Genomic DNA, 21,311 nt, shown 5'->3' with positions numbered 1-21,311 from the left:
AGTCAAGTGCGGAAGCTGGATTTGCTTAACAACCATGCAATTCGCTTAAGAACTTCAGTGATTCGCTTAACAATGGTGGTAGAAAAGGTCGTGAAATCGGGTATGACTCACTTAACAACTGACTTGCTTAACAATGGGAATTCTCATCCCAACTGTGATTGTAAATCAAGGACTACCTGTATTTGTAATCCTGAGCAAGTGGTTGGTTGCAGATCCATTTGTAACAGAGCATCGGTTAACATGTAATATTTATATAATGAAATTTGGAGCTGTGGTGGCGCAGTGGTTAGAATGCAGTATTGCAAGCTAACTACACTGTTCACTGCCAGGAGTTCGATTCTGATTGGCTCAAGGTTGACTCAGCCTTCCATCCTTCCGAGGTTGGTGAATTGAAGATCCAGATTGTTGGGGGCGATAGGCTGACTCTGTCAACCGCTTCAAAGCACTGTGAAGCGGTATATAAGTGTAAGTGCTATTGCTATTCACTGCTCAGTGAATTCTCTCTGAAATCAAATCCTATTCATTTTTATGGAACTCCCTTTCAAGCATACATTGAAAAGGCTGTAATTTTAATTTCTCCTTTGCCATTCGTCTCTTCTACCTTGTCTGTCGAAACAATGTCTTTTTTTTTCCTCCTGGAGAAATCCAGTCAATTGGAGAACAGGGGAATGCTGTAACCCATCCTGCTGATTTTTCCAGTTTGCTCCTTAAATGCATGCTATTTTGACTATTTGGTGTGCAAAGGAAAAAACTCTCCCTGCCTGAGAAATCCCATAGGTGATTTCTTTGTGCCATCGTCCTTAGGAGAACAAAACTTCTCAGCTGACGTTGCCTTTAAAAAAATGACCTCCATACAAAGCTCTTGCTTTAGGTGAAGAAGCTATAAATCATGGGGAGTGGGTGATAGATTTCCAATCAAATTTTTCTTCCCACAACCCCCTTCAACCCGGCTACAGGAGTAGGCTCTTGTTCTCACCTTCCCTTTCCTTCTCATCTGCACCTCCATCCTGATTCCTGTGCACACTGGTGGGCGGAGTAAAATATTTTTTTTTTTAAAAAAAAAGCCCTCCAGGATGGAAAATTGATCCCCGAACCTGTCAATTTTATCGAAACCCCCAGGAGTAGTTTTAGAAACAAAAGTGTTGGATGTTGTGGCTGGCCTGCTTTGATTGCAACACGATCAAGGAGCCTGGTGAAAGATCGAGGGAGGGAGGGGGAGGGATTGGAATCGAGGAAGGGGGGGCATCGGGTGAGTGATGGGAAATGGGGACGTCTCTTGACAGGTGGGTAGGAAAATGACTGGTTGGGCCTGGATTTGGTCCTCTTGGGTGCAGGGTGTTGGAAGGGATGTTGGAGTTCCTTGCTCAGCAGAAGAGCTAAAATGCAGGATTTTGCAGTTGTAGTATCTCCAAGGGATAGTTGGCTAGCCTGTGATTAAACATCTCCAACAGTCCAGCTGCCTCTTATGCAGCCTATTGTGCTGATTTCAGTTTATATAAACAGTGTTTCTCAACCAGAGCAACTTTAAGCTGAATAGACTTCAACTCAGAGGTGGGTTTCAGCAGGTTCTGACCAGTTCTGGAGAACCGGTAGCGGAAATTTTGAGTAGTTCAGAGAACCGGTAGTAAAAATTCTGACTGGCCCCGCCCCCATCTATTCTCTGCCTCCCGAGTCCCAGCTGATTGGGAGGAAATGAGGATTTTCCCCTGGATTGGTAAGGGAATGGAGATTTTACAGTATCCTTCCCCTGGAGTGGGGTGGGAATGGAGATTTTACAGTATCCTTCCCCTGCAACGCCCACCAAGCCACGTCCACCAAGCCATGCCACGCCCACCAAGCCACACTCACAGAACCAGTAGTAAAAATTTTTGAAACCCACCACTGCTTCAACTCCCAGAATTCCCCAGCCAGCTTAGTGTTTAGTTTAGTAATATTCAGGAATGTCCATAGAAATATGTGGATACTTTCAGACATTCTTCAGTGGGGTGTACCAGGGATGGGTTCTACTTACCTTTACTACCAGTTTGCATTGCGCTCAGCTCGCTTCACCCGTGAGACAGCGAATTTTGACGTGGAAAGGGGCTGGGGCACGACAAGGCAAAGCTTCTGCACATGCACAGATCACCTATGATGACGTCTGGGTCAGTGGGTGGAGCCTCCTGCTGGTTTTACTACCGGTTCTTGTGAACCGGTCCAAACCAGGGGCAACCCACTACTGGGGCGTACTGAAAAACAGAGCATGCATACACACACAAATATTGTTGTCGTCATCATCATCATCATCATCCTAGTCCCGTGATGGCGAGCCTATGGCACGCATGCCACAAGTGGCACACAAAGCACTCTCTGTGGGCATGCCAGCCATCACCCCAGCCTAGCTCCACTGTGCATGCGCACATGCCTCTTGCTAGCCAGATGGTCTTCGGATCTCTGCCATGCCGTCTCCAATCTCCGCAGGTTCCCCCCCAGTGCGCCCTACCTTTCTACTCCATTTCTGTCACCTGCACCAACCTGGAAGCCAAAATGGTGTGCGGGGAGCCCGGGGCGCATGTGTGGGTGTGTGTGCGTACATTGCATTTTGGGGGTTCAGTCATGTATGTGTGCATTTGTGTGCATGCATACTTTAGGCACCAAAAAGGTTAACCATCACTGTCCTAGCCATTGTCTATCCACCGCGGGATGAAGGCCTCTTCCGCGAGTTTCCAACCAATACGGTCCTGAGCTTTCTTTTGCCAACTGGGCCCGCAATACTTGTTGATGTTGTCGCTCCATCTTGTTTTAGATCTCTTTTGTGGAACACAAATATACACACACAAAGGCACACGTCTTGTTGCTACTGCTTTTCTGCAACATTTGACCGATCTTCTCCTTTCCGTTATGCAAGTTGGAGGTTGAAAAATGTGAACGAAAAATTCGGAGTTAGCGCACACAGCCAATGTTCACGACTGTAACTGATTTTAGCAATTTTCCTTGATGTTTTTTTTTTTTCAGTTTAAATTTCCTTTAAATTCCAGGAAAAAAATGGAATTAGGAGAAAAAGAACAATAAATCATAGGCATGTCTTCCCTTTAAAACGGAAGCTTCCTACTGTCACTGGAATGGAGGTACAAGATAGGAAAACTAGATAACTGCCTTTTGGCCACCCTGTAATTCAAGATGTTCATCAGTACATTCTATCTTAGATTTGGCCTGACCAGATTGATGAACTGAGCATGCATGCTGAAACACACACAGTGCTCCCAACCAATGTTTTCTGCTTGGCCAGGGATCAGCAACCTGTGGCTCTGGAGCCACAGGTGGCTCTTTCACCCCTCTGCTGTGGCTCCCTGTCACTCAAAATATGTGTCACAACCACCAATGTGTGACACCCGCCGGCATGTGATTTATTGAGCTTTTCAACCCCCGGTAGGCCAACCATGGATAAGTCCAAGAAAAGAAAAGTTTCAGAAGAAAACAGAACTTTTAATTCAACTACATATGCTAGTTTTGTGGCTGCTCAAGAAATAGTCAAGCAGGGGAAGGGTTTTGTGGCTCCTGGTGTTTTCTTTTCTGTGGGAAATGGGTCCAAATGGCCCTTTGAGTGTTTAACCCCTGCACTATACCAAACTGGTTCTGAATATTAGACGGCATTTTTGCTCACTTTACTTTGCAAATTCCCAGAGTCTTAAGGAAAGACGAGATTTTTTGACATGTTATTCGATGTTTAACTGGAAATGCTTGGTACTTCCTGCAAACAATGCATATGCTCCACCCTTGACCTACAGATAGCCTCTTGATGAACAAATGAAATTATGGGTGCATGTAACCCACCATTATCCACTCTAAGGGTCACTAGGCATCTCTTTTTCCAGCCGGGCTGCCAGAGGTCCCTCTTCATTAGAGACTGAATCTCCTCTTGACCTTTTTCTTGCAGAATCACTGACCCACAACCCTGCAGCACTCTGTAAGCCTAGATTCAGCTCCACTGTCATTCAAGAGAGTATGAAATCTGCAAGCCGTTGCAATAATGTGCATCATCCTTTCTTTAAAAAAAAAATCCAGATGAATGAAAGATGGGGTTGGGAAACTTATTCCTGTAAAAGAAAGCTAAAAGAGCTTGTAAAAAGAGCACAGGCCTGCTGCAGTAAAAGGATTATCTTCTGCTATACAGCTAGAACGAAGAAATAGGAAGGCCATGAAAATAAAACCCAAGAAATTCTCCTCTTTCCAGTGTTCCTCAAACTTGGCAACTTTAAGCTGTCTCTGGACTTCAACTTCCAGAATCCCAATTGTGGTTGGTTGTAAGTCGGGGACTACCTGAAGTGATCCCATTCCTTCTTTTTTCTCCTCAAAGGACAAAAACAGCTCATAGGATCTGTGTTGGCTTTTCCACCTCCCATTTTGCACGGGCCTGATTTCTTCCTGAATCATTCTGGAGTGTTTTTGGGCGGGTGGGAAATGACACTGAATATTCAGATAGAATTGTTGCCAAGATTGCAGGTTAGCAGCCGAGAGAATATAACTCTTGGGATTTAGTTCTTGGCTAAAAAAAACCACCTTCAGCTCCAATGAACCAAACCCCCAATTCCTCTTTGCTTTTTAGGCGATAGTCATGAAAGGAGACCACCTGGTTTGCCCTCAAACAGCAGTGCTGATCCTTTTCTTTATACTGTCTGTGCGGCCTTGTCTCGTTGTGGCTGGATTCAAAACTCTTCACCGCCTCCTGGAAGGCAGCTCTGCTCATTTGCATTGCTGGGATAAAACACCGTTGTGTCATTTTTCTCCTGGCTGGCGGCTGAGGTTTTCCCTTGCCTATTAGCTGTAATATCAGTTAAATATTTCGACAGCTTAACAGGGACATTGATTGCTCATTACTCCAGACAGGATTTTGATGGGGCTGAGAAGATGTTGCCAATATTGGACGGGGGCCAAAGTACAGGTACTCCTCGACTTACAACTGCTCATTTTGCGACCATTTGAAGTTACAATGACACTGAAAGAAGTGACTTATGACCGTTTGTGTTGCTCACTTAACCACTGATTCGCTTAATAACTGTGGCAAGAGAAGTCATAAAACGGGGCAAATCTGACGTAACAACTGTTTTGCTTAGCAATGGAAAATTTGGGCTCAATTGTGGTCAGAAGTCAAAGACTACCTGGACTTAAAAAGGAGGAATTTTTTTTTCCTGTTTGGAAAGGCTCTTCGCAAACCTCATCGTGGGACAAAGCCTGGGCTTGCACAGTGCACAAACGGGGTTGAGCAGAGTGGAATTCAGTGTGCTACATGAACCAGGGTTTGGTGTTCAGACGTAATGAGGTTTCTTTGGGCACAGCACAGGACACGGGCTTTGTTCAACTGTGATTTGGTTGCAGCGAATGGTAGGAGCTGAGCTAATCTGAGTAGTTGCTGGAAATGTACCTTTGAGTCTTTTCAAATCACTAGAGAAGTGGCAGAGGGTTCCCCAAAGCCAAGATGGCGGCCATGGCAGTGCGATTGAAGCTCCACCTGCTTTTTGTGTGAAATGTGGCTGCCGTCTTGCCTTTTTTTTTTTTTTTACCATACCTCGGATGAGGAGTGGGCAACTCCGGCCCTTTTATGACCTGTGGACTTCAAGTCCCAGAGTTCCTGAGGCAAAACTATGACTCTTTTACGACCCTTGCTAACCTCCTTTCTCCTTTCCGGCCCTCCTTTCTCTTTTCTCTTTCCCCTTCCTTCCCCTATTCTCTTTCCTTCTCCTTTCCTCTCTCTTTCTTTGTGTCATATTAAAATGTAATAATTTTAATAATTTAATAACCCCTCATCTGAGATTTTCTTCTCCCTTGGGGGACAAAGTTGTGTGTTCCCACAACCTGTCCTTAAGAGATCTCTTAAGCTGACCCCCCCTCTCTCTCTCCCTCCCTCCCTCCCTCCGGCACACCTCCCCTTCTCTCTCCCTCCCCCCTCCCCTGTCCTCCCTCCCTTTCTCTCTCTCTCCTCCCTCCCTCCCTCTCCCTTTCTCTGTCCCTCCCTCCCTCCGTCCCTCTTCCCTTTCTCTCTCTCTCCCTCCCTCTCCCTTTCCCTCTCCCTCCCTCCCTCCATTCTCCCTCTCCCTTTCTCTCTTCCTCTGTTCCCCCTCTCCCTTTCTCTCTCTCTCCCTCTCTCTCCTTTTCTCTCTCTCTTCCTCCCTCCCCCTCCCTCTCTCTCTCTCTCCCTTTCCCTCTCTCCCTTTCTCTCTCTCTCCCTCCCTCTCTTTCCCCCTCTCCTTTTCTCTCTCCCTCCCTCCGTTCCCCCTCTTCCTTTCTCTCTTTCCCTCCCGCTCCCTCCCATTCTCTGTCTCTCCCTCCCTCTCTCCCTCTCTCTCTCTCCCTCCCTCTATCTCCCTCTCTCTCTCCCTTTCTCTCCCTCTATCCCTCCGTCCCCCTCTCCCTTTCTTTCTCTTTCTCCCTCTTTCTCCCTCTCTCTCCCTTTCTCTCTCTCTCTCTCCCTCCCTCTCCCTTTCCCTCTCCCTCCCTCCCTCCATTCTCCCTCTCCCTTTCTCTCTTCCTCTGTTCCCCCTCTCCCTTTCTCTCTCTCTCCCTCTCTCTCCTTTTCTCTCTCTCTTCCTCCCTCCCCCTCCCTCTCTCTCTCTCTCCCTTTCTCTCTCTCCCTTTCTCTCTCTCTCCCTCCCTCTCTTTCCCCCTCTCCTTTTCTCTCTCCCTCCCTCCGTTCCCCCTCTTCCTTTCTCTCTTTCCCTCCCGCTCCCTCCCATTCTCTGTCTCTCCCTCCCTCTCTCCCTCTCTCTCTCCCCCTCCCTCTCTCTCCCTCTCTCTCTCCCTTTCTCTCCCTCTATCCCTCCGTCCCCCTCTCCCTTTCTTTCTCTTTCTCCCTCTTTCTCCCTCTCTCTCCCTTTCTCTCTCTCTCTCTCCCTCCCTCTCTTTCTCCATTTCTCTCTCCCTCCCTCCCTCGGTTCCCCCTCTCCCTTTCTCTCTCTCTCTCTCCCCTTCCCTCCCTCCCTCCCGCTCTCTCTCACACACATACTATAGTGGGAGGCTTTTGCAATACAATTAGATGACAAGCTTGCTTTAGCATGTGCTTATCAAGGGAAAAAAATTCTGTAGAACCCCCTCCCCATCTTCCTTATGTTAGGAATCTTCTTGGTAGCAACCCTGATTCTCAACGATTTTTGCATCCAGAAAGTATGCCTCATTTTGAGGCCACTCTTACAGACACTTTACAGATTTGACACTTGAAGACAAGAGCCTGCCTTTTGCACCCTTTAAATTTACATTTCCAGTTCTTTAACATCTCCAAACCATCATCAATTATAATACAGGCCCTGCTTGGCCCTGCCCCCCACCAAATTCCTTCCAGTTCTCCACAATTAAGTCTTGAAAATGCCGCAGGGAGAAGAGCTAATAACATCTGACGGTGTATTAAGAGATGCTCAAAAGATGCTCATTTCAAGCTAGAATAAACCTGCCATCAGACTGTTGAGGGACTAGGAAATCCTGAAGCCATCTACAGTTCCCAGCTTGATCCATGCAACCTTCGAGACCAGATTTTGGAGCCTGTGGGAGGGGTGGATAAGACCTACAATCAGTTATGAAGGACATCTCTCAGGGGAAGTACATTTTAGTTCACTTGGAACAAATTGTTATAATGCAATTTTGGAGGTTTCCAGGGTGGATGGGGATATTAATATAGAGGTAGGGAGAATTCAAGACTGAACCCGCACAGATGTGTACTTTCTCAACCTCCTGATTTTCCCAGCTACAAAAATCAGAGGTTTTCCTTTGCTGCAGGGTAAACTGTATCTGTGTTTGAACTCCTTTTTATTGAAACGTCCTTTTTCAATGCTATACGCCAGTGTTTCTCAACCTTGGCAACTTTTAGATAAGTGGACTTCAACTCCCAGTATTCCCCAGCTAGCCATGAAAGAAAAGAAAAGAAGGGACGGGAAGGGAAGGGAAGGGAAGGGAAGGGAAGGGAAGGAGGAAGGCAGGAAGGCAGGAAGGCAGGAAGGCAGGAAGGAAGGAAGGAAGGAAGGAAGGAAGGAAGGAAGAAAGAAAGAAAGAAAGAAAGAAAGAAAGAAAGAAAGAAAGAAGGAAAGAGAAAGAAAGAAAGAAGAAAGAAAGAAAGAAAGAAAGAAAAGAAAGAGCATCTACAGTCCTGTAGGACTCTAGGAAACATACATCATACAAAGAAAAACATAATAACATCATAAATCAATTCTAGAAACATAAACCAAACTCAAATGCATACCAATTTTCTTATCTTGTTGCCAAGAAATTACCTGAGTTGTCTCCATGAAGTCACTGGGACTCAAATGACTCAAACTAGATTTTACCGTTTAAAAAAACAAGAGATAAGAGAAACACGTTAGTATAAATTGTGAAAGCCTTTAAAAAGGCAGTTCAATTTCTCTTCAATTTTTTTTCACCAGATTCCAGCTGATACAGTGCTCTCGGTTTATTTTACTTGTGCTTTCGAGTCAGTTTTTGACTCCTGGAAACTGTCTAGACGAGTGCTTGCAGTTTTTTGGGCAAGGTTTTTAAAAAGTAGTTTGCCCTTTTCTCCTTTGTAGAGTTCAGAGAGAGGACTGGCCATTTTTTATATGTATTGCAATTCACAGGTCATCGACTTACAACCACAATTGAGCCCCAAAATTATGATGCTAGGTGAGACAGTTGTTAAGTGGATTTTGCTCCATTTTACAGCCTTTCTTGCCACAGTTGTTAAGTGAATCACTGCAGTACTTAAAGAGTAACACGGTTGTTAAGTGAATCTGGCTTCCCCATGGACTTTGCTTGTCAGAAGGTCACAAAAGGTCATCCCATGATGCCAGGACACTGCACCCGTCATAAACAAGGACAATTTTTTCCCGAATGCCATCACTCTGCTTAACAACTAATTCCCACAACATTGTCAAATAATTTACTAAGACTGTATTTCTACCCTGTTTCCCCTAAAATAAGACATCCCCTAATAATAATAAGCCCAATCGGGCTTTTGAGCGCATGCACTAAAATATGCCCTCCCCGAAAATATTTAAATGCATGCACAGCCAGTCCCTGCCATTTCCTCTGGTTTCCTCCATGCACCCCAAAATAATAAGACCTTCTCGAAAATAAGGCCAAGTGCTTATTTTGGGGTTCAAAAAAATTTAAGACGGGGTCTTATTTTCGGGGAAACACGGTATTATTCTTCTCTTCCTTACTAGTATCTATCTCTTCCCACTTATTACTATAACCATATTGCTTATATCTTTCAATTATATTGTTTTTATTTGTTTCCTAGTACGATTTGATAGCTTATTAGTAATCTTGACTATCACTAAGTGTTGTATCTTTTTATTCTTGATGAATGTATTTTATTCTCCTTATGTACACTGAGAGCATATACATCTAAGACAAATTCCTTGTGTGTCCAATCACACTTGGCCAATAAAGAATTCTATTCTATTCTATTCTATTCTATTCTATTCTATTCTATTCTATTCTATTCTATTCTATTCTATTCTATTCTATTCTATTCTATTCTAATAGACACAGGGGAAAATCAAGCTGAAAAACAATGTTTCTCTCCATCTTCTTTTCTCATAAAATCTAAGATGTCTGTCCCATTTTTAAAAAAAGATTTAATTTTTTTTAAAAAAAATCATTGTCATTTTTCCAATAACCAATTCTGAATAAAAGAATATCAGAGTTGGATGGGACCTTGATGGGGTCCCACCCCATCAAGGGGTGGGACTCCATCTGAATACCCAGAGTTGAATGGGGGGGTCCAACCCCCCGCTCAAGCAGAAGAACCTATACCAATTCTGCAATTAGTAATCTGTGAAATAAACAAATTTTTGATCTCCCTCCTGCCCTTTCATTACTGAAAAGGAAACCATGTTGGCATTTGTGGATATTACACTCCTTCCCCACTTCCCCAAAAAACCCACCCTGAGAATAAAAATAGAAATGAGTAAATACTGAGGTGGGGGAGGGCTAGAATTCTGATGCTGTTTCAAAGATTAAATGAAAAGACCCTCACTTTTCTGCTTGAATTGACAAATACTTCTTTTTGAAGCTTCAGAATACTGACATCACGAAGGTTTATGGTTCAGAAAAATATGGATTTGTTGAGCCAGTGATGTTAGAGCATTTTGACTTAATATCGTTTCGCTTCAGTAGCTTAGAATGAAAGCAGGGTTTTTTTTAACCTTGGCAACTTTAAGATGTGTGGAGTTCAACTTCCAGAATTCCCTAGCCAGCTCTGCTGGCTAGGGAATTCTGGGAGTTGAAGTCCATACATCTTAAAGTTGCCAAGGTTGAGAAATATTGTTCCATTGGGTGCACAAAATGCCATCTTCTTTCCATGACACTCTTGTTGATCAATGTGAAACTGCACGGAGCATAACAAGAGAGAACTCTTAGGTATATTTATCAGGTATGACAGGCATTTCCCAGGTAAGGCCGAATTGTTAATGGCAACATTTAGCAATCTCTGCTAAAATAGGATAAATAGGAATGATTCTGCATACGGCTTCCCATATACCAGTTCGACGGCAGCGCAGGGCAGACACAGAAGCTCTGCTTCTAATTACGCTGTCAAATTTCCTCGGCCTTGGAATGTACTTGGCGAATGAATAATAATAATAATAAATTTGAAAAAGCCCATCGATTGGTCTCTCTAATGAATAGCTTTGGCTTGGGGTATTTCTAGTTGGAGGCCCGTGCCATGAGTAGATTTATTGGGAAGCCCCAGTGGCTTGGGGCTCGCTCGCTCGGCTGTGCCAAGAGGAAATATTTCTCCATCAATCTGCCTTCCAGAGTTTGGAGCCAAACACTTGAGGACGATCAGAACCTCACCCAACCGCCTGTGGCTTGTTATATATCTCCAAATGACTTGTTAGAAGGTGTGAAAGCACAGTCAGCCCTGGCTTTGCCAATCCATGTAAAAATTATTGTTTCTGGACGCTCACACCGGCTGACCGTGCCAACTGTAATCAGAATCGCTTGCTGCTGAGGCTGTGAGCCAAAGCAGAAGTGAAAATCTGTGGTGTTGTTTTTTTTAAAAAAACTCAGCTCTGTCTATTTCCAGGATGGGGTTACAGTTAGTCCTCGACTTACGATGGTTCATTTAGTGACAGTTCAACGTTACAACGGCACTGAAAAAAAGTGACTTATGACCGTTTTTCACAGTTACTATCTTTGCAGCATGATCCCATGATCATGTGGCCCAAATTCAGATGCTTGGCAACTGGTTCATACCATACTTACGACTGTTGCTGTGTCCCTGGGGTCATGCAGGGGTGAAATCCAGCAGGTTCTGACAGGTTCTGGAGAACCGGTAGCGGAAACTTTGAGCAGTTTGGAGAATTGGCAGTGGAAATTTTGAGTAGTTTGGAGAACTGGCAAATACCACCTCTGGCTGGCCCCAGAGTGGGGGTGGGAATGGAGATTTTGCAGTATCCTTCCCCTGGAGTGGGGTGGGAATGGAGATTTTGCAGTATCCTTTCCCTGGAGTGGGGTGGGAATAGAGATTTTGCAGTATCCTTCCCCTGGAGTGGGGTGGGAATGGAGACTTTGCAGTATCCTGCCATGCCTGCCCTGCCATGCCTACCAAACCACGCACACCAAGCCTCACCACGTCCACTAAGCCACGTCCACAGAACCATAGTAAAAAAAATTGGATTTCACCACTGGGGTCATGTGATCATTTTTTGTGACCTCCTGACAAGCAAAGTCAGTGAGGAAGCCAGATTCACTTCACAATTGTGTGACTAACTTATCAACTGCAGTGATTCCCTTAGCAATTGTGGCAACAAAGGTCATAAAATGGAGCAAAAACTCACTTAACAAATATCTCACTTAGCAACAGAAAGTTTGGGCTCAATTGTGGTCGTAAGTTGAGGACTACCTATATTTGGCAAAAACGAAACTCAGCGAGAAGTCCCTAAGCCACCACATGGGATCAAGAAAGGAGACACTTTTAATTTGGGGCGTTAAAATAGCAGCCACCTGTATTCACAAGTATTCTACTTATTAAGGGAGGAAGAATACAGCTACTCCTTGCTTAACAACTGTCCTGTTTAGTGACCTTTCATACTTTGGTGCTGAAAAAGTAACTCTATGACCAGTTTTTGCACTTCCAAACATTGTAGCATCCCACAGTCACCACATGATCACTGCCTGCACATTTCATAGCCAGTTTCTGACAAAAAGAGCCTTGGTAGTACAATGGTCTAAGGCACCCTGTTATTAAGCTGGTTATTAAGACCAGCTGCCTGCAATTACTGCAGGTTCGAATCTCGCCAAGGCTCAAGGTTGACTCAGCCTTCCATCCTTTCTAAGGTAGGTGAAATGAGGACCCAGTTTGTGGGGGCAATAAGCTGACTTTGTATAAATATACAAAAGAATGAAGGCTATTGCTTAGCGCATTGTAAGCCGCCCTGAGTCTCCGGAGAAGGGCAGCATATAAATCAAATAAAAAAAATAAAATAAAAAATAAAGCAGCGGTCCCCAACCCTTTCAGCTTGGTGGACCTGCTGGGGTGAGGAAGAGGGGAACTGGGCTGCATGAGTCGTGGGCTGGCGAACACATGTGTGCATAGCTCTTGTGTGAGTGGCAGGCCAGTGCACATGCACGCAGCTCAACTTGCACAAGCAGTGGGGTGGTGCATGCGCACGAGTGCCCATTGGCTTGCTGCTCGCACAAGTTGAGTTGTGTGTGCACGCTCCAGTTCACCATTCGCATGGACCAATTCTGAATAGGCCTCGGCCCGGTTGTGGGCTGGAGCCTGGTGGTTGGGGATCCCTGAAGTAGAGTCAACAGAACAGAGGTGGGTTTCAGCAGGTTCTGACCAGTTCTGGAGAACCGGTAGCGGAAATTTTGAGTAGTTCAGAGAACCGGTAGTAAAAATTCTGACTGGCCCCGCCCCTATCTATTCTCTGCCTCCCAAGTCCCAGCTGATCGGGAGGAAATGGGGATTTTGCAGTATCCTTCCCCCAGAGTGGGGTGGGAATGGAGTTTTTACAGTATCCTTCCCCTGCCATGCCCACCAAGCCATGCCACGCCCACCAAGCCACACCCACAGAACTGGTAGTGAAAAATTTTGAAACCCACCACTGGTTTGGTCGCATAGATGGCCCGTTGTGACACCTGTCACAATGTATGACTGTAATGGGCAGGCTCCATTATGGTTGTATGTTGAAATCTACCTGTAGTCTTACTGCACGGGGGAGGGGTGAAATTCAGCCCTTAGGAGTGAGCATTGATGGGAATTGTGCAACCCTTTCTTGAACAAATTAAATAAAGTTTAAAGCTTTCCTCAACATAAGTCCACTCTTTGGGTGGGGGATGTTACATGTCTGCTTAGTTTTTTGGGCAAGAATACAGAAGTGATTTTCTGGGATATATATTTTTAAATTTCCCAACCTAGACTACAATTCTGGGGTCTTCTAATGGTGTAATAACAAGGTCTGATCCTTCTTAGCTTTTCAAGCTGTCACCTACCCTGGTTCCGTTTATCAGAGATCCCCTTTCATGCCCCTTGTTGTCCCCCAATTTTAACTCACGGCAGGGGTTTCCAAACTTGGCGACTTTAAGACTTCAGCTCCCAGAATTCCCCAGCCAGCCATGGGAGTTGAAGTTTTAAAGTCCACTTAAGGCAAGATATTGGTGTTATCTCACATAAAACAATTTAAGTCCCCCACCACCACCCCCGTTGCTAAAATAGCTTTATGTCAAATGTGCACTATTTTGTTTTTAAAAGTGTGTTTGGACATGTGTGTAGGTAATTAGTCAGGTGTGGGATGCAGTCTTCAAGGCCCAAACCTTCCTTCCTTTTTCCTCAGCTCAGGTTTTGACCCTCAGCTCCCCATTCAGCTTTTCTCTCGCATCCACAGTATGTTCCACCTCCCCTCCAGCCTCAGTCACTCTTCTCCTTACACCAGGTATAAATTGAGCTGTCAGACATTTCTCCAGGTACCCTCTGGCACCCAGGCAGACTTCAACTGCCATGTTGTGTCACCGTGGGAGTTTATTAGGAGTATTTGCTTCATGTTGTATTAGCTGAGGCTGACTCAGAAGAATTAGCTATTGAGTGGGAAGGGAAGAAAGACTTTGTTTACTTTTACCATTTACTTTCTTCTTTTCCATTCTCACCATCCTTCCTTCCTTCCTTCCTTCCTTCCTTCCTTCCTTCCTTCCTTCCTTCCTTCCTTCCTTCCTTCTTTTCTTTCCTTTCCTTCCTTCCTTCCTTCCTCCCTCCCTCCCTCCCTCCCTCCCTCCCTAGATGCCACTTCCCTCCATCCTTTTTCTACTACCATCTTCCTTCTTTCCTCCCTCCCTCCCTCCCACCTTCCTTCATTCTTTTTGTCTGAAGTGGTATAGGATTTCCTACCTAAGCAGGGGGTTGGACTAGAAGACCTCCAGGGTCCCTTCTAATTCTGTTATTCTATTCTATTTTTCAGTTTCATTTCCTTCCTTCCTTCCTTCCTTCCTTCCTTCCTTCCTTCCTTCCTTCCTTCCTTCCTTCTTTCCTTCCTTCCTTCTTTCCTTCCATCCATCCATCCATCCATCCATCCATCCATCCATCTTCAACCGAGTTCCTTTCAAAATAAGCCTAGATCAAGAGGGCAGCCCATGGCTCAGGAGCTTTTTGTATTGTCTTATATCCTAATTTGCCGAGTTCAAAGGAAAATTTAATTTGCTTTCCGGCAGACAGTCTGCTTGGGCGAGCGGGGGCTTTCTCAGGACATACCAGCTGCATACTAATAACTCCTGGACGGAGAAAGCCCATCTTCAGCTGCCTTTCTACTGGAACCACCAGTCCCCTATAGCCAGGCAGAGGGCTTCTAACCCAGTTTCCTGCCTCCCATGGAGGTCAGAAAGAAGAGGTTGGTTAAGAGACCCCATGTCCTATTTCTTCCACCTTCCCCTTTTATTGGATTTCATTACTTGCTCCTGGGGGCAGATCAGTGGCACGATTAGCCCAACCCAGTGAGGCATGAAGCCTCCTGAGAACCTGCAAAATTTTGACATTCCGGTATCATCCCACTGAAATGGAAATCCTTTTTCATTCAAGTTGACATGACTTTGGTTGTAGGTCAGGATCACATTCTTTCAATAAGGAGAGTCAAATTCCGATGGAGCAGTGTTTCTCAACCTTGGTAGCTTGAAGATGGGTGGACTTCAACTCCCAGAATCCCCCAGCCAGCAGCGCTGGCTGGGGGATTCTGGGAGTTGAAGTCCACCCATCTTCAAGCTTCCAAGGTTGAGAAATACTGCGATGGAGGTAGAAGCAGAGTACATAGTGGACAGCGTAAGGCAGGGATAGGCAACTATGGCCACTTGTGGACTTCGACTCCCAGAATTCCCCAGCCAGCCATGTACTATTTTGTCCCCCCCAATGTACTATTTCTGTCAAACTAAAAATGGTGGCCATTCACTGCTAGCTCAACCGTACCTTTGCAGCAGAAGTCACAGACCAAACTTCCCTTCCAATTCACTTTTGTACCAAAAGTGGCCAGTGGTGGGTTTCAAATTTTTTTACTACCGGTTCTGTGGGTGTGGCTTGGTGGGCGTGGCAGGAGAAGGATACTATAAAATCTCCATTCCCACCCCACTCCGGGGGAAAGATATTGCAAAATCCCCATTTCCTCCCAATCAGCTGGGACTTGGGAGGCAGAGAATAGGTGGGGGCGGGGCCAGTCAGAATTTTTACTACCAGTTCTCCGAACTACTCAAAATTTCCGCAACCGGTTCTTCAGAACTGGTCAGAACCTGCTGAAACCCACCTCTGAACTGGCCTGACTGACAAACCAAAGTATGGAGAAAGAGTATGGGGTGAAGAGCGAGAGAACATTGAATATGTTACCTAGTTAGGCAATGAAACATTAAGCATTAAGAAAACCATCAAGCCCAGAGAGCCCCAAGTACCTCACAGTTCAACCCCAAGCTGCAAATATTCTATACTATCAAAATAAATTATGTTGATAGAATCCTTATGGCTACAAAATGGGTCTCCTTTTCAATTCTGGACACATCACCCATCTGTCCCCTCCCAGCCTTTCCTGGATCCCCTCCTATCAAGGGTTAAACAGCTGCTTTAAAATAATAATAATAATTTTGCTCCATCCATGCTGTCCCACCCTCCCTTCCTTAGTTTTGAGGCTAAGAACATTTCCTGGGTCAGCTTCAGGAGCCAATAAAGAGTTTCTAGCTTTAACCGCAAGCAGAATGGCATTGCGATATAAAGAACCACAGGCTATTCTCCAGAGGCAGCTTTTGCTGTCTCAAGCACAAAGCTAATAGGGATGTGGGGAGAGCGTGCCCTGAGGGTGTAAGGGGGGGCGAAATAAAGCTTCCCACACATGTGTCCAAATTTGTTGATAGGTTGCAAGTCAAGCAAGGAAAACGTTCTGTTGCATTTCAGTCTGCTGAGCAGTTCTTAATCAAAGGCAAGAAACTTTTTTTGCTGAGAAAGGGAAATTCTCCCCTTTCTCCCAAATCATTCCCCACCTCTCTCTTTCTCCCTCCCTCCCCCCTCCCTCCCCCCCTCGCCCTGCCCCACACAGTTGATTAAGGAAGAGGCAGATGGCAGCTCCCAAGTGCCTGGGGTCTTCACTGATTGCTCTCAGAGGGCTGCTGCAATTAGCCCAAGGGCCTATGGAGACCCAGCCTGGACAGGTTGCCCACCCTGCCTCAGTGGATAACGAGAGCGGGAGCCTGTCATTCGGGCAGGAGCCGGAATGGGACAATTCACCATGGCCATCTTGCCATGGCCAATTCACCGCTGCCAATTTGCCATGGCCAACTCTTGCCATGGCCAACTCAGAAGGGAGTCAATTCATCATGGTCCATGCACCATGGGAAAACTCGCCGCAGGACAATTCAACAATGTTGTTTAATTATTTAAAATAATGAAAACATTATTTTAATTTTTGTCATTCCCATTTCATTTTGTCCCTCCTGTCAGCGTTCCAGAATGACCCAACTCCAGTTAAAAACTCCCAAGACCAGGGGTGAAATCCAGCAGGTTCTGACAGGTTCTGGAGAACCAGTAGCGGAAATTTTGAGCAGTTCGGGGAACTGGCACCTCTGACTGGTCTCAAAGAGCCTTGATAGTACAGTGGTTTAGTGCACCCTGTTATTAACACAGCTGCCTGCAATTTCTGCTGGTTCGAATCTCTCCAAGGCTCAAGGTTGACTCAGCCTTCCATCCTTTCTAAGGTAGGTGAAATGAGGACCCAGTTTGTGGGGGCAATAAGCTGACTTTGTATAAAATATACAAAAGAATGAAGGCTATTGCTTAACGCATTGCAGGCCGCCCTGAGTCTCCGGAGAAGGGTGGCATATAAATCAAATTAAAAAAAAAAAAAAAAAAGTGGGGAGGGAATGTGGATTTTGCAGTATCTTTCCCCTGGAGTGGGATGGGAATGGAGATTTTGCAGTATCCTTCCCCTGCCACGCCCACTAAGCCACGCCTACAGAACCGGTAGTAAAAAAAAATTGGATTTCACCACTGTCCAAGACAATCTTCATCTCAAAATCTACGTTTATTGGAATAGGTATACTGGCACATCTGGGAAAACCCGAATCTGAGAGTTCCGGGTTTCCCCTCACTAAATCAAAACCCCAAATCCAATCCCTGCACCCATCAGTCCGTCACATGGCCCAATCACCATCCGTCCCAACTTGAGACACCTCTGCAACCACTCCTCCTCCAGATGCAGAAGCGCCATGATCTTGACCGAAAAGAAGAACACTATTATTTCTAACAAAAATCTTCTCTTATCAAATCCCCCCTCCTACTTTCCCAAGAAGGTGGCAGTGTGGAAGCTTCCGAGGTTAATATGGCTTCCAAAGCTGACACCTCCTTTTTTCATCATTTCTTTCATGGTTCTATTTCACCATTTCTTCACTATTATGTATATTATATTATGTAACTTTTATCCTGTGGACAACTTGTCCAGCAGTGAGTGGACCATCGTGAATTGGCCACGGCAAGATGGCTGTGGCGGAAATTATTGGGAAGAGCTCAGCTGGGGTAACTTTGGCATAAAAATTAATGATGGGGTAAAGGCCACTCCTGAGGTTCTCCTGAGTTGCTTCTTGTTTAATAAGAGAGGAGTTGGGGTTTGAAACCCACTTACAGAAATCAGAAGAATTTCTAAAAAAAATAAAATAAATCAAAAGGAGAAGAAACATTGGATTGTCTCTTTCAGTCTTTTTAGTAGCATGTGGAAAGTGTGTGTTTTTGCACAAGTCTTTGAGGCACTCTTTTTTTTTTTTTAAATTTGATTTATATGCTGCCCTTCTCCGGAGACTCAGGGCGGCTTACAATGCACTAAGCAATAGCCTTCATACTTTTGTATATTTATTCAAAGTCAGCTTATTGCCCCCACAAACTGGGTCCTCAATTTACCTACCTTAGAAAGGATGGAAGGCTGAATCAACCTTGAGCCTGGCAAGGTTGACTCTGAGCGCCTGCCAGAACAAGCCCCTGCATATTTTTTGGAAATATATTTGGAGGGAGTGACTGGCCCAAGGTCACCCAGCTGGCTTTGTGCCTAAAGTGGGATTAGACCTCAACATCTCCTAGTTTGCATCTTGGTGCTATTAGGATTATTATATGCGGGCTGCAAACTTCCACAGGACCAGTAGGGGGCAGGAAAGGGTTAGACCACCAAAGCTGAAGAAGCTTCTTGGATGAGAAGCGAAATGACTTCCAAGAAAAACAAGAAAGTCCAGTTGCTTCTTCAAAAAGCACCTTTGGGTTAGACCAGGGGTGGGTTCTAAATTTTTTTACTACCGGTTCTGTGGGCGTGGCTTATTTTGTGGGCGTGGCTTGGAGGTCATGTGACTAGGTGGGCGTGGCTAGCTGGTCAGTCATTTCTGGAAGGTCCTCGCACTTACAACCAGTCCTCGCACTTACGACCCGACTCATTTGTTTGCTTTTAACACTGATCAGCTGTAGGACGGCCCTTTGAAGCCCCGCGGCAAGAGTTTAAACAGTTTTTTTTCCCTTTAGTCATCAGCTGGGACTCAGGAGGCAGCAATAGATTAGGGGTGGGACCAAATAAAAGGTAAGAATAACGGGGGTGGGGGGGTGGGGGGGAGAACCGGTTCAGTGACCTCATATCGTCACTGCTACCAGCTTGGCCGAACCGGACCGAACCAGGAGGAACCCACCACTGGGTTAGACCAGTATTTCTCAACATCCACATCTTTTAAGATGCATGGATTTCAACTCACAGAATTCTCAATTGATGAAGTTTGAAAAAACACTAGCATTGAGAAATGGGATTTGTGGCTTTATTCATTTATGCCTTTATTACATTTATACACGTAGTCCTCGACTCACGACTACAATTGAGTCCAAATTTCTGTTGCTAAGCGAAACGTTTGTGAATCATTGCAATAGTTATCACCTAAAAGGTGATACAATAATATAGGCTTACTATTATTTATCATAGCAGCCAACGTACATGAAGATTTCCGAGATACAGTTAGTCCTTGAATTACAGCCATTCATTTAGTGACTGTTCAAAGTTAGAATGGTATTGAAAAAAGTGACTTATGACTGTTTTTCATACTTATGACCGTGATTAAATATGAGATTCTTGGCAACTGCCATGTATTTATGACGGCTGGGGTCATGCAGTGTTGCTGTCACGGTAGATTATGTGGCCATATTACAGGTAGTCCTCAATTTACAACAGTTCATTTAGTGACCATTCAAAGTTACGATGCTGAAAAAAATGACTTATGCTAGCTTTTCACAGATTCAACCTTTGCAGCATCCCCATGATCATAATTCAAAGGATTGGCAACTGGTTCATACTTATGTTGGTTGCTGTGTCCTGCAGTCCCCTTTTGCAACCTTCTGACAACCAAAGTCAATGGGGAAGCCAGATTCACTTAACAACCCTGTTACTAACTTAATAACTGCAGTGATTCCCTTAACAACGGTGGCAAGAAAGGTTATAAAATGGGACAAAGCTCACTTAACTATCTTGTTTAGCAATGGGCTAAGTAAATAAACAATTGGGCTCAGTTGTGGTCATAAGTCAAGGACTACCTGTATTGTAATACACGTAAAAAATGGCATCCTTGCTATTATGTTTAAACAGTAAGAACAAAACCTCTTTAGTCTTCAGATAATGTATTAGGAGGAGATCTGTGTTAGGAGGAGACCAATGATGGGCAAGAATCAGAAGATGTCAGATAGCCTCATTTTGGACTAAGACTTTTGATTAAAAAGCCAAACCCAATGAAGAGAGCTGTAGCTCAAGGTAGCTGTTCCTTTTTAATAAATTTGGTTAGTCTGAAAAGCAGGGGTGGGTTCTAAATTTTTTTACTACTGGTTCTGTGGGCATGGCTTATTTTGTGGACGTGGCTTGATGGTCATGTGACAATTATTTAGGATTTAGCAGAGGTACTGGTCTACCAGGCCTTTAACTGCTTGCAGAGCTGTACCGGTCTACCCATTTATTTTTGCAGGCACTGGTCTACTCATGTATTTTTGCAGGCATTGGTCTACTCATGTATTTTTGCAGGCATCAGTCTACTCATGTATTTTTGCAGGCACTGGTCTACCCATTTATTTTTGCAGGCACCGGTCTACTCATTTGTTTTTGGAGGCACCGGTCTACCACCAAACTGCCTTTTACCACTGATCAGCTGTAGGGCGGTCCTTTGAAGCCCCGCGGGAAGAGTTTAAACAGTTTTTCCTTATAGCCCATCAGCTGGGACTCAGGAGGCAGCAATAGATTGGGGGTGGGGCCAAATAAAAGGTAAGAATAACGCAGGGGGGCAGGGGGGGCAGAATCAGTTCGGTGACGTCATATTGTCACCGCTACCGGCTCGGCAGAACCGGGCCGAACTGGGAGGAATCCACCACTGCTGAAAAGGTGCTACTGGTTTCCTTCCGATGGTTGACTTCCAAGAGAAATGCAGTTCTAGAACTTGGATGTAACATTGGGCCCTCACTCAAACATCTTTGAAAAATAACAACAACAACAAAAAGATTAGAGAAACGAAAGAAAAAAATAACTTTGTTAAGGTTGGTTTGCCCTGAGAAGTCTCTTTGCAACAGCAGCAGTAATTCTGAAGGATCTAGCAAATGAAGCGGGATGCAGAGGGTTCAGAAGTGCAGGAGTCAAAAATTTAAATTTCCAATGATGTACAGTATGTACAACAGCTCTCTTTGTGTAAGAGAAGGTTGGATTGGGTGTGAAAGAAGAAAAAAAAAATATTGCGTGTCTGTGAAGCCATTCTGCCCCCTACTGGCCAAGAGCATATATAGCAATTGGATTTGTTTTTCCCCATTCTTGTTTCAAATTGGTATAATCTTATTGTTGCATGTAAAGTAAATGTGT

General features: G+C 44.9%; 1 protein-coding gene across 2 annotated transcripts in view; it reads left to right on the top strand.

Moving 5' to 3' along the window:
* ONECUT3 (one cut homeobox 3) overlaps nucleotides 1–21,311 on the top strand; it is an 88,006-nt gene that overhangs the window by 42,905 nt on the left and 23,790 nt on the right. The window lies entirely within an intron of this gene.

This window comes from Pituophis catenifer, unplaced genomic scaffold, assembly GCF_029215685.1.
Source record: "Pituophis catenifer annectens isolate HBS135680 unplaced genomic scaffold, rPitCat1.0.hap2 SCAF_1, whole genome shotgun sequence".
Lineage (NCBI taxonomy): Eukaryota > Metazoa > Chordata > Lepidosauria > Squamata > Colubridae > Pituophis > Pituophis catenifer.
The sequence above is the reverse complement of the archived record's forward strand: the minus strand, read 5'-3'. Positions and strand labels throughout refer to the sequence as shown.